Here is a 14,749-nt window from a genome sequence, read left to right as displayed (position 1 = left end):
GACTTTGTGACTTTGACTGAATTAGAGAAGTTACTTTTCATGAGTTTCAACACTGATCCCTTCTTTAAAGATATTTAAGTGATATTTAAGAGTATTAAATCATCTACATAGATACACCATATGAAATAACTTTATAGTATAGTTTTCCAGGTTTTCCAGGTATCACTCTCTGCCATTAAGCAGTCGCATAGTGTTTTTCGAGTACACACTTAAAAGTCCATCTGTGTCATAAAGCTCCCAGTGTGCGTGAATCTGTGCATGGCTCTATGTAGGTCTGTGTTATCTAATGCAATCTGTCCCTATCTAATATTCACACTGCTAAAACCTTGAGGGTAAAAATGACTGAGGAGAGGCGAGGAGAGGCGAGGAGAGGAGAGGAGAGGAGAGAGAGGAAGGGAATGAAGAGGAGAGGAGAGGAGAGGAGAGGAGAGGAGAGGAGAGGAGAGGAGAGCTTGCCAGTAAACAGAACTCTTCCTGGAAGTCTCTTGACTTTAAAAGGGAATCTTAAACAAAACAGATTTAATACACACCCGAAAAGGTTCAACACACACACACACACACACACACACACACAATCACAATGAGCTTTCAAGGCCATGTAAACCTTATTTCTCATTCAGTCTCTTACTATAAGCAATGTTGTCTTTTATAAACAAACATTTTTCACACCAAGTTTGGACACTCTTGATTAGATTTTGGAGATTTGGAGAGATTTTCTGTATCTTGATTGTGCGTTGAAGTAGGGAATAAAGCATATTGCTGTGCACCAATCAGGTTGCCATTTGACACCCACACTTCTCATGAAACACATTAAATTGATAAATAATAGCTAAAGATGATTATTATTATAATATATATTTTTTCCGAACTTTGACATATTAGCATTTAGTTATGAATATTATGTTACTTCGGATTTAAAACCACCTTCTCTGGGCTTGAAGAACATTCCCGCATAACATTAGAGTAGCAGAACAGACTGAAGCACAGAAGAAGCTTTTATAGACTGTGAGTGCTCAGAGCAGAAAACTACTGCTTCCCTTTAACAGAGTCCATCTGCTGTGTGATGTGCTGCAGCATGGACCAGTCATATTTCATTTACACCCAGGTATGTTGTCCGCTCGCATTGAGGATGTAAACACAAGGGTGTAGTTATTTCCGTGTGTGGGGGAAAAAAGTGTCCTGCGAGGCAAATAAGACAAAATAGAAAATGAGTTTAATATTTTGAAGCTGGTTCTAATAAAATTCAAGTGTGATTCACTGCAGCTCTGAAGTGTTTTGCACAACTTCTCCACACACTCTGAGCCCAGGCTTAATATGTTTTTTTTTTCTCTCTTCTCACGCTTTCTCTTTTTTTTTTAATGTTGTTCTCCTCCGACACAGCAGATTCACCCCGCCAGCCACACATGACGGAGTGAAAAACAAGAACAGAGCTTGAATCAATTACTCTGTGGATGCACTTGATTTAGTGTTGCTCTGAATAAGCACTTCTGAAGTGATGCTGGCTGCATTAGACGAGGCAACTTTCTTTTTTTTTCTTTTTTTGTATAAATCAGAGCTTAATGGAGCTGATCTGCTGTCGGCCTGGATGCAGATCGTAACGAGGGAGGCGGCGAGATCCATGAGTCAGCTTCTCTTTTGATTTGTGAAATATGAGATCCACTGTTGGAGGATGCTTTTTAGAGAATTACCTTAATGAATGATGATTTCCCCACTAAAACATCGTAATTATTTCCTATAATTTGACATAAATGCTGTATTTTTTTCCTTACAGACACGTTGTCAGAACATAATCAAAAATCTGTATGTGTTTGACTGTTGGAGCCTTTGTAATGTCATACTGTCAGCTTTCGACTCTTCCAGCACCGCTGAAGGTGATTGTGCTCCTCTGCATTGCCTCACAACTGAGTATTTGTCACAGGCTTCGAGCCGTAGTGATCTATCCAGGGAACCCGTCTCTGGGTTTTCAGCGCCAGAGGAGGCTTGTTGGAAGATGTCTGGTTAAGAATAGTTCCATATCTCCAGGGCTTTTGTTTGGGGCGTTACTGTTTTTACCAAGAGTGTCTCAACACCGTTATGGAGCAATCAGAGAGGCAACTCTCCTCCTACCGACAGATGGTCGTGTGTGTGTGTGTGTGTGTGTGTGTGTGTGTGTGTGTGTGTTTCTGCCTACATTTGGGTGAGGATTCTGGTTTGTGGGGGGAAGGGAAGTGGAGTTTTGGGGAGGAAGAGGAGGTGGAGAAGTGTGTGTAGGGAGAGGTCAGCGGAGGTACAGCTGGTGAGACCCCCACTCCAACCAGCTGCTGCCTCAAAAGAGCCCGTCAGCAGTCTGCCTGCCCGCCTGCCTGCCTGTACGTGCCGGCCCCTCTTCTTCTCTTTCTCTTTCTGGCCTATCACAACCCCCCTCCGTTTACCCCTTCAGTTCTCCCTCTGTCCTGTCCTCCTGCAGACTCAGCCCAGCTGTTCCAAGCTTTCTACTCTCCTCCCCTGACACTATGCACCCTGACCCCGTGGAGAAAAAAAAAAGAAGGCCCCACTCCACACTCCCCTGCATTTACAAACAAGTGTGCATGCTCCTGAGTGTGCACACATGCACATAACCACCAATAGATTTTACCCAGTCCAGTCTGGTAATCCTTTAAGTCACATCAAAGGTGTCTCAGGAGTGGTGCTGTATCAGTAAGGCCTGTGTTGGACTGATGAGTAGACGCCTAAGGGTGGAGTAAATCTACCAGCTGGGTTCTGGGCCCTGTAGGGTGGACTTGGTTTCTGCTGAATGTCTGATCATGAGCATCAGTTACACTGTATGATAAAGTCCCTGCATCTGACATAAATGGCATGTAATGAGCCACGCTCATGAGTTTGTTTGTTCTCCTTTTATCAACTACAAATTGGGAATGCTTAACATCACTGCTGACTGTTTTGTTTCCCTGGAGCCACTAGTTTCATTGCATCATATTTTGGTTTGAAACACAACTTGCAACGACTTGAAACAAACCTCAAGATATTTAAGGAATTCATTCATCACCTACACGTCATCATTGCGAGTGGAAAACTTGATGGTGCTGATGAGAAGTAGCAGAGAATGAATGAATGCTTTTATTGAGGTTTCGTAAACTAAAGAGGTGCAGGAATGTGGGCTCTACTTACTTACTTAAATAAGGAGGCAAGAGGACGAACAAGCATATGTCACTATATCCAGATGTGTCAGAAGACAGTATATCATACGTTAATGGTAGGAAATGAACAAAACATGTTAAACATGAAAAGTTATGTCATCAAATACCAGAAACAATCATCAAACACTATCATGCTAACACAGTACAGCTGAGGCTGATGTCATTAGTTTTGTCCGCATGGACGTAAAGTCTTAGGTTAATCATAATTTTGACCTCATGATGAAGCCAGAGGATCACAAAAGTTTTTCCAATTCATCATCATGAGGGGAACGTTAATACATGCACCTAACTGTATAAATCATCTAATAGTGGAAGAAGCATGACAGGAAAAGACAGGGATCTATCTTGTGGGGACCATGATTGTCTACAAAATTTTATAGCAATCCATTTGCTAGTGATCCGAAGTGATGGATTGGACTAACCGACTACTGCTACTCAAATCCTAGATTTCTTTAAAGAACTAAAAAACCAAAAAAGCTATACTAGACTTCATTTGCATTACTGATCTCATGCATGTTTTATATCTCTGCATGTTGATTCTAATGCCTCAGTGACAGCCTGGAAGATAGGAAGTCAATCCTGGACACAGTACGGCAACACTGTGATCAAAAAGACGAAGTGAGTAATAATTTGAGAAATTGGTAAGAAATTATTAGCCTTGCCAAATGAGCACAGCTCAGAGGGAACATTGGTGCTGAATCTTCATTTTTTAATCTTTACCCTGTGGCCTACATATTGATTTCTGGCTATTCTGCTTGTTATTTGCCCTCCGTTAAAGGAACCAAACCCCACAAGTTCAAATCCGACCTCAGGCCCACCCAGGCTGCTCCTTACCATCCCCATTTGCAGTGGGTTCCGGGGTTGCCACACCCTCTCTCTCTCTCACTCTCTTTCTCCACTCTCCCCCAGTGCTATTGTTCCCTCGATGACAAGGCCCACGTGCCCCCCTATTCAGCATCCTAGTGGGGGGTAGGCGGGCTCTTTGTCTGGCTGCCATTGTCCCAGACACACGCTTGGATTTGACGGACACACGTGCTGTCAAAAGAGAAAGAGAGTGGAGGAGGAGGAGGAGGAGGGGCCACCGCTGGCCATTATTCTCTGCGGTGGTGGCGGTGAAAAGACGAGACGCGCTGGCCATCTGTGGTGCGTGTCTGTAATCTGTAGTGACTGGGGGTACTGCACACACACTTCTCGGTTTCTAAAAGAATCCCTCTCTTTTGTCCCGCCACACTTTTGGAGGGGCATGACGCCTATTGAGGTGGCTTCCCTTTGCTTTTGATGGGGATTTGTTTCACTCTAAAGTGGGCCGTGTTAAGAGAAAGTGAGTGTGTGTCAAAGGGGCTGAATTGGTTGAAGTGAGGCTACTATCTCGGAGAGAAAGTGACTAAAAGAATGTTCTGTATCCTCTCTTCTGTATGTCAAAGTGACTATTGTTGAGTGCCTGTTTTCCAGCAACAGGCCTAAACACCAGTCCACTTGTCTCTCCTCTATCTGCCTCTCTTTTTTCCCTCTCTTGGCCTTGGATGACCCAGCCTGCCTTGAGGGTCTTCACCTCAGCACTGTTTACCCTTTACGTCTTCACAATCCCCCTCCAGTTCCCTTCCTTTGCTGGAGGTTAACCGATGTTCTCTGAACTGTGGGCCCTAACATGGGCGAGTTTCTGGAAGTCACTGTGGGTTGTTTTCGCAGTGCTGAAATGTGAGATAACTGTCCCAACTTGTTGCCCAGTGGATGACTTGTTTCTTTCTTTTTTCCCTTCCTTCTTTCCTCCTTAATTCCTGCATTCATTCACTTCCTTGCTTTCCCCATTGTGTGTTCCTTCCCTTCATTCTTCGTTCTCCTTCAGTCTGTCTGTATGTAATCCCTTCCTTTTTTCCCCTATCCATCCTTCTAGGCTTTTTTTTCATTCATTATTTGTTCGTGTGATTGGCCATTCTTCTTTTTTCTTTTCAAATCCTCTCTTCTCTGATGCTTCTTCTTCTTGTCTCCTCCAATTTTTAATCATTAAAAGAGATGTATTTGGGGATTACTACAGGGCAGGGCACATTCTTTCATGAAGAACTAACTGCAAATGCTGAGAACTGGTTATTTTGAAACATTTGCACATGCATATTGTATTTTTTAATTGGTAAACAGAATATAAGCTTAAAGATCTAGCTTTAAACATTTAGACGAAGTCCAAATCATTACTGAGTGGACCTTTGGGCTCCAAATATAAAGAATGAAGATCAGTACTTGGTTTATTGTTACATATTTACTCATAATATCATCTATCGGACATGCTGATCAGCTATCAGACGTGCTACAGTGCCACCCTAGTGTGTTTCTCCCCTGAAACCCATTTCCTCTCCCCGTGTTTCAGTGTGACCAGCTAGGGCTTTTAGCACCGGTCGATAAGACACGACCACCCTGTGAAGGTCGTTCAGTCTTGCCTCTCCACAACCAAAACCCAAACCACTGTAAAGCCAGTCACTGGCACTGTTTATCGCCACACTGACAGTATAGACTGGCTGTAATTTTCTTCTTATGCCTCTGAGCCGGACTGTAAATGAAATGTTTCTCTTTTGTGTGTGGATTGAGTTTTTGTGTGTCACCAGATGTTGCTGTGTTTGTTGTAATGTAGGCAGATATAAGAACATGACGGGGCTTCCTCGTGGAGCAGAGAACTGCAAGACACGCAGATTTGAGGGCAGGGAAGACAGATGGTCGGTGTCACACAGGCAAATGCATAGATTGACAGACAGATGGACAAACAGGCAGATAGATAATATATGCATATATGCAAAGCAACTGTCAGCAATGTGTAGGAGCTGTTGAAAAAGTTACAGAATACTTTTAAGAGATTTGATCACGTTCAGAAGCAACTTATGCTGCTTTACCTGGGTCTATATTTTAAATACAGACCGTTATGTCATCATTTAGTCAAACCTCCAAATGTTTCCTGGTTAGGAATGCACAGACCAACAGAAGCTCGTCAGACAGAGAGCGATGGGAAAGATGTTAAAAGCTTTAAAAGCTTTATTGATTTTAGAGTCCAGGCCCTTGTATCTCGTTGCTTTACATGCATAAACATGAATTATGCATGGGTGCCTTGTATTGAAGCTCAAAATCTGAAGAACCGTGATTTCACGTGGTGCTCACAGAGGATGTGTTATGGATTCAGAGCACACATATGTGTATGTGTCAGCAAAAAAAAAAAAAAGAGAGAGAGAGAGAAAACATCCTGTCTGGACAGATCTGACAGGAGGTCAGAGGTGAGAGGTCACAGAAAGTGACCCAGATAATGACACACACAAACACACAATCAGATACACACCATGCACAGGCAGCTGGCCTGTTACAATGACAGTGTGTTACTGCTGCTATCCAGCAGGGGCGCTGTTACACAGGCAACAAAGACTTCCTCTCCTCTCGTCTCCTTCATGCCATTAATAGTAGACGTTAATGGCATAGCAGGCATTTTTCTATCAGCACTATCCATCATGTGTGTGCTTTGCACATTAAAATTAAATTACTTTTAGATCACAGCCCATAAATTGCAGAGTAATTGTTGTGTACATGCAGGTGGGTATCAGTACAATAGGTCAGGGAATAAGAGGGTGAAAACTTTGTAATGATTCATTTTGAAATAACAATATTGTAAAAAGTTTTGAGATTATTAATTAACTGTGATGTACAGTATTATTGCTATACGCATGGGGCCAAACAATTAGGTCAACAATAGTTGTGTTTATGCTTTAAAATGGTGATAAAATAGAGTAAAAACAGATCCATTTACAGCTTTGACAGTGAAGCAGCTTTATGCATATAAAATGTCACTCAAGAAAAAACAAAAAAAGTTAACTGGACAACATACAGCCTAAAGAAAGTACCAAGATTATTCACTCAAAATAAATAAATAAATAAATCAGTGGTGGCAGGACAAAGAATGGTGGGAAAACACTGTCTTACACTGTCCACATTTTAATTGTAACTACAAAATCCTCCTGATCTTGTCACCCCTGTACTCTCTGTGCTTCTTCCTCTAACTACCGGTAAACACACAGCAAGTATTTTACTGGTACCCCGTTATGTACAAAATATTTACATACACTGTCATTTGTAGGCTCTGATGTGTAAAATGATTAAGAGAAGTCATCCTCTTCCATCTTTCTCTCTCTCTGCCTGTCTGTATATTCCTCCGCCCCTCCCCTGTGCTCCTCATCAGGGAGACCTCGTTGTGATCGGCACAGAGGGAGGTCTCCTTTCACCCACAATGTTGTCACTGTCTGTCTCCCTCTCCTCATGATCATCTGATCTCAGCGCAGTGAAAGAAATGTGTGTATGTGTGTGTGTGTGTGTGTGTGTGTGTGTGTGTTTGAGTATTCATGCTGCTCCACTACTTCCTCTGCCTTCTTCTTCTCTCCTTCTATTTTCGTTCTTTTCCAGAGTTGCGGTTTTTCTCCCAAATATCTGTCACCCCCTCCTTACCCATTTCCTATTTCCCTTCTCTCTCTCTCTCTCTCTCTCTCTCTCTCTCTCTCTCTCTCTTCTCAACCCACAAAAAAACCCATACCATTGGTTGCCATGGGATCCGGTTGCCATGGAGCAGCGAGGTTTTCACATGTTCCTCGCGTGTGTGCGTGTGTATGGTAGCGTGACGGAGTCTGGATGTCATGTTGACTGGGAAGAGGGGGAGAGGTGTTGAGTTTGGAAAACTAGCTGCTGCCATCCAGTTGGCCCTAAACACCTGACCCATATACAACCGTACACACACATACCCACGAGGATGGAAAGCTATTGATCATGTAATATAAAGCCAAGCTAAATCAGTTGACATACCCCCACCCTATGTGTGTTTAGAGCTCATTCACACCCTCCTCCATCGTCTTACATTTGGTCAATGAGGCTTTGTTTGTAACTACAGGCTTTGTGTTAGCCTGTAGAGAACGATAAGCCGGGGATAATAGAGACATATGATGATAAAGGATCATTGAGGAAAGCAGAAACGGATGGAGGGAGAGAGAGAAAGAAGAAAAAGAGAGTGGTATTGAACAGAGGCAGAAATCGATGAGCAGTCTGTCAGGATAAAGCAGTGGATTTGGCCGCCTGTCCATCTGAGTGCAGTTTTTACACAGCGTGACGGGATGAAAAGGAGCGTTTTGGAGAATTCTTTGGCAGAGCTGATTAGCTAATCGAAATGTATCAGGCCATCTCATCAGCAGATTATTGGAGAGCTTGTGTTGGGTTTAGCAGAATTCACAGTGCTGGTGATGAGCTGGAGCGGCTGAAATCTCCTAATGAAGCAAACCCACTTTAAGATTACCCACCCGTTCTTAGTAGAGTAATGTTTGAAGCTGACAGAACTCTTCACTGAGTAAACCTCACTGTACTATGTTATGTTGTGTTGTGTTATGTTATGTTATGTTATGTTATGTTATGTTATGTTATGTTATGTTGTGTTGTGTTGTGTTGTGTTGTGTTGTGTTGTGTTGTGTTGTGTCACGAAAGTGTTTTAGCGGTTTGATTTAGTGCCTTTCAGTGAAATGTTTCGGTTTTAACTTTGCTGCTTTGATTTGTCTCATCAACTTTGTTTAGCTTAACTGGGTTTAGCAAAAGTTCATGTAAAGTAAGAATAAACGTGTTCTGAGTTTGCAGCAATTGCGGCAAGCAGCAGTTTTGAAGCGACTGAAACTTCAGAAAATGACATGACTAATGACTAAAAACATCTCAGCTAGGGGTGCAGGGGTATTCCCAGGGTAGCCTCAGCGTGTCATCGAGCCACCTTTTAGAACCGCCCACAAAATCCTGGACTGAAAACTGGTGAAAAACTGTTTTAACCTCTAACTCCACATTTCAGTAATATATCGTTCAAAGTCTTTTCACATGTTTTCAGCAACTATTGTCCAACATATTTCATGTATTTTGAAAGAAATCTCGTAATTGCCTTTGCACTTCACCAGGAGGCCATAAACAGCACTCGTGCTAATGTTAATTTTGCTCTGTAGCTGCTGTACGTGTGAATAAGCAATTTTATGGGTAATATGTCAGTGTTTTATTTAAAGGTTGATGCACTTAGAAGTAATGGAGGTTTTACGGAATTACCATATTATAGATTTTTGTCTGAAATGTGGTTTTTGCATCAGGTTAACCTCTAAACATCCTCCACTCTGAACTGATACCGCTGAATTTCAGAGCAGTCATTACATGTTGTTTGTGAACACACACACACACACACACACACACACACACACATGCTTTTAGAGGTTTTGGGAACATGCCTGAAGCATGTGCTATGTTAAAGGAAATGATGTCATAGAAAGTAGTTGGTTTTTAATTGCCTCCTCTTGGCTTAGTCACAGTAAAGAAAACAAGAAAACACAGCTTTATATATTCATTGGTCGTGTGAATGTGATTTTGTTCTCCTCCATTGTGTTCTGATGAATGATGTCCATAGTACTTTTAAGAGAAAGAATATTCAAAATATTTCATTTGGAAAATAGTACAATGCTATAAAATAGACTCCATTTTTTCACCTTATATATTGATTGTTTTGGGTCAGGTCTTTTTGATTTTATCCTGATGCTGGGCGCTCAGATTAGTCTCATTTTCACTCAGAATTACTTTCTTAGTACATTGAAATAAGGACAAAAAAACTTCCCCAGTAATCACACTTCATTTATTAGTGTAGTAGTGTTATTGTGGTTTCCAGCGGGGGTACGGTACATACAGTTATTGCTTGTTACTGTAAGCAAATCTGTGCTGGAAGCCCTGCTGGCTACTGCGCATTTGAAAATTGCTTATTTGCACATAGCGTTAGATTATTTAGTATTTGTAACCCCACAGATCATTAACTGTGGTTGTGTGTGTGTGTGTGTGTGTGTATATTAGAAGGAGCCTAATTTACATCCAGACAATGTTGGTTACAATAACAAGCTGTTATGCAGTCACTGAGGCATGGTGGTTGTAAAACCACAGAGTCTCAGATTTAACATGTTCACAGACACAAAAATAACACGCACACACACACACACACAGTCAGCACACACAGTGAGCACACACAGTGATGGCTTTCAAACTAGTTTACATAAAGTCCTGCTGGTGCACTTCACTTGATAATGAAAGCTTAAATCATTTGTTTGACATGGAGTTACTTACTCTAGCATGTGAATGCACCAGATTCTGACCGCTTCCAAAACAATAAAAAACAATCCATAAAAAGGTGTTTGCAACAATAAGCTGATCACCACCATCCTTTTCTCCACTCATCTCCTCCATAAATTGCAACCAACATGTCAGAGCCAGCCGCCCTGCTCAGAGTGTTTAGTCTATTCCTCTCTGTAGCCATTTTTGTTGCATTTGTCACTGTCTCTGAGGACCGCGGTATCGAGAGTAAATTTTTTTCTGAAGTAAATACCACATAGCAATACCAGAAAAACAAATAAAATCAGTGTTATCATGTGAGGCACTTTTTGTTACTCTCAGTATAAAAAGTCTTATATAACTTTCATTCATTGATGAATTTGTACAGTACTTGAAAAAATGTTAGTTACTTTCCACCAAGGTTAATAAGTCAAACATCCTCAGTCAGACGTTCAGACTTTCTCACTTTGGGTTTTCACCGGGCGCTCTGGTTTCCCCCCACATAAATAATAGTTTTCACAGCAAAATACAATAAAATAAAATGCAAAAAAAAGAAAAGAAAACATTGAAACGAAAACTTAATTGACTTTTTTCTTCACTGGTCTGGTTTTTGTTTGTTTCCATTCCAGCTAATTTCCTGTTATTTTATCTGTATTTGAATGGAATTTATTCAAAGAATGAACAATAGTTCAGATACCCTAAATCCTTCTCTCTGATTGGCTATTTAGATTACAACTGGGGATACTGTCTCTGTTGTTGCCTTGCAGAGGAGAAACATTTCAACCCATCTTATGTAATAGGAATAGTATGCAAAGACAATGGATAAGGCATTGGTCTCCTAAGCCACGGATTTGGGGTTCTGGTCCCATCTGTGGTGTCAACAAATAGTTTCACTTCGAAGGCAAACCAGGTCAAACTCTTTATGCTTGGAACAGGAGGGTGAGGTGAGCAGTATTTAGTTGGTTGCAACTTGCCATATCACCACTAGATGTCGCTAAATTCTACACACTGAACCTTTAACAAATACATCAAAACAAGACAGCAGCTGATAATTTGTAAGTTGAGGATCTCACAAGCTGTTAGCTTCACATCCAAAAGTGGTAAATCTGCGGCTTTATTCTTGGAGAGTGGACAAGTTGTTAGTGCACAGACAGTGACCTCAGTCCACACAAACACACACACAGTATCCCACACAGACAGCATGATTAGGTTTCTCTGTTTTGGGATTTAAAAGGCGGAAACATTTGAAACATGTGCCAAAGGGCTTATTTACTGTGAGCAGGAAGTGTGCCTGCTACCACCTGGTTGGTGAGATCATCATGTTTCATAACTACACAGCAGCTTTAATAGGCTTATGTTAGTGTCTACCCAGTAGACAGACACACACACTTAGACAGATGAATATGCACGCACAAGCAGATGCCTGGAAACACACACACACTTACACGTACAGCACTGGACTATAGGGGATAATGTCTAACGTACATTCGTCTGATTAGCTTTAAATTCTGTCCCTTTTGTCTTCCTCTGTGGCTTTGTCCCCCCCTCTCTTTACTCTTATTTTTAGATTCCTTTCTTTCTCACCCTCCTCTTCTTTCTGTGCGTGCATTTTACTCCTGGAGGAGTGCAAAAGAAAAGAGGAGGAGGACAAGTTAATGATCAAGATTAAAGGTCGATAGAATACAGAACGAAACAAAGAGTCTCTTCCTTTTGCTACAAATGTTAATAAGCTGACTTTGTTCCACCTTTTAAGTTGAGACATCAGACGGTGTCATACAGTAACACAGGTGAGTTCACACTCAGTAGTCACAGTTACAAAACAACTGACTGCTAACATTAATACCACAGTGACATTTGTGTGGGGTGTTATCTGTTGCTGTGCACCTTTTTACCCAATAGAAAATCACCTTGTCCACAAATAATGTGGTGAGTGAGTGTGTGACAGGATCATGATGGTAATCCGTTATGGGTCCCCAAACAAAAAGTCTGTCCTCAAGATTTTCATTAAACCCCGACCACACAGTGCTGTTTTTGTTGGCACATCATGTTGTCTGTAAAGCTGTAGCAGTCTTCTATGTCGCATGTGTTTGGGATTAGATCAGATTGTTCAAATGTTTGTGTTAGCGGCACAGAATTTGTGGTTCATATTTATTCATTCAATACGACAAACCTCCCCATGGGGCCGGTAAACTACATCAACATGACAATCAGCATAAACATAAAGAGAGATGGTGTTGGATGTACCCAGTCAGCTCCAAATACCCTGAGTGCTGTGTCTGTGACAGACACGTGAATCAACGCTAGCGCACAACAAGGACGTTTTGATCCCTCTCAGTCTCGTCCATTGTTGATCTCTGGCTCCGGGTGGTGCAGGGTAAACGGCTTAGTGGATGAACTGCTATCGTATAGGGTTAGGAATGTGTGAGAAGAGAGATAGCATAAACACATACAGCATTACACTCAGTTACAGCATCTCCAGCCCCAGTTATATGCACCCAGCCCTCCTCTAGCCTCAAACACAGGCTGTATGGATCCGGTTGCAGGCTACACCTGGCCTGACATCAAAAGTCGTCTTAAATCCACCCTGAGTGACCAGCTATCACTAATTCCCATTGCTTTTAAGATGCATTTACACATAGTTGTGTACCCATGTGGTCAGCTTTTTGATGCACCGTGTGAACAAGGTGCATGATGTCGTTTTAGCCTGCTTCATTTGCCCCTAAATCCACACCCCCTGATCCCCAACCGCCAACAAGCCTTTTAACCCACCTCACCAGCCATCTCTACAAGGTCAGGAATGTAATTTCCTTAACACTCCATGGAAAACTCGCTAAGGGTCTCAAGGTCAGTTTCTCCTTCATGTCTACAGTTGTGTTAGCTCTTAATCCCTAAACCACTTACCTCAAGAAAAATGACCCTCACCACCCTTCGCTTGACTTCTGAATGTCCCTCCTGTTCCCCTCCTGTCTCAGCTCAGCATCCTTGCTAAGGTTCCAGTCCTAAGTATTTGGCCCTACTGAGTCTTACTGGGTATTCAGATGAAATAAAGACCTGTGCATGGGGCCGTGTTGGAATGGACTTGTTGCTTTGGGTACCTATGAGATGAAGAAATACAATCCTGTGTAGTCTGTGTTAGGCTAGTGAAGGCTTATGACACACCAAAGCACTGCACCAAATAAAGTTCATATATATTCAGGACACCTTTTTGAAACTCTACCACATTTTTTCAGGGGACAATTCTACGCCTACCTTACAGTGTTGCACGTTTGATGGTAATCATATGATGCAAGAGACACCAGAGGCCAGGATTTAGTGTTTAGAGTTTAGAGTTAGGAATAAAAAGGCACATTGGCAATTGACAATGCTTCCTTACTCCTGATCAACTTCAACAGCCTTGCTTGTAGAGCGTTTGTAGAGTGTGTTGAGCGTTTTGATTTTTGCTCGACTACCCTGCCTTGATACCCTCTATACCTTCTATATCGATACCTTCTATAAGAATGCAGTTGTCCTCTTTAAATGAATGAGTAGGCTGTATTCATGTGGTGCTGTTGTCTGTCAGAACCTTGTTTTTATAATCCTGCTTCTATCCCTGCGTTAGCCTTCAACCTCCAACCCCTGCCCTTCCTTAAGACACCTAATTTAGCGTTGATCCAACTCTTAGCCAAGCATCAGCTAATTTGACCTTCCTGCTACACAATTTCCCATCTCTCTTGTAACCATACAATGCATTGCTGTAATGGTACAAGGGGCAATGCAGTACATTGACTGCTCCACATCTGATATACAGTAGAAGAGTTGACCTAAACTGTATGGAAATCTGGGCACTGCAGCATGACCCACAAAAACTCTCAAGCCCTGTGAGCAAACTTTGAAACTAGATTTACTGTAACTGTAGATCTAAAATTGGTTCCAGTTCAACAACTGCAAGGCAGATTTGAACCCCAGCACCGGAGCTTAGGCTTCACATAAAACTGCGCAAAATAAACTTGAAACTTGATTATTCATGTTTAGATGAAGTAGGGTTCTTCGGCTTTGCCAGCGAATGTTTTCCAGCTGGATACCCAAAACATGCCAGGTGCTTATTTGGGTGTGGTCCTAAGACTTGAAAAGGAAGTAAAGCATTACTTAATCATCTGTTGGGAGCGCTGCCTGCTGTATTTCTGTGGCCTGCCCTTCAACACTGACAACACTGGGAAGCAGCACTCTCCCTCTTGTCCAGTAACGCCCCTGTGGAAACATACTACCAGGCTGAGTTCCAGTCCTCACGCTAAACACATCCTCCATGCTTTGGCCCTATTCCCCAGTTCCAGCTCCAGTGCCTTTCCCCAGGCTCCAGCCCCAGTTCTTGCCCTCTCCCCCAGTGCACTCTTGACCAGTGCACCCATAGCAGATGGAGCGCAAAGAAAAACTGTGTCACCACCAGCCATGACTCGCTTAATCACCCCTCCCCT

The 14,749-nt window shown here is 42.2% G+C and overlaps 1 protein-coding gene across 1 annotated transcript in view; it reads left to right on the top strand.

Annotated features, from left to right (window-relative positions):
* numbl (NUMB like endocytic adaptor protein) overlaps window positions 1–14,749 on the top strand; it is a 58,962-nt gene that overhangs the window by 13,905 nt on the left and 30,308 nt on the right. The gene's annotated exons all lie outside the window — the stretch shown is intronic.

The sequence above is a fragment of the Larimichthys crocea genome, chromosome VII (assembly GCF_000972845.2).
Source record: "Larimichthys crocea isolate SSNF chromosome VII, L_crocea_2.0, whole genome shotgun sequence".
NCBI classification, from domain to species: Eukaryota; Metazoa; Chordata; class Actinopteri; family Sciaenidae; genus Larimichthys; species Larimichthys crocea.
Note: the sequence above shows the minus strand (reverse complement) of the source record. Positions and strands in the feature narration are given on the sequence as shown.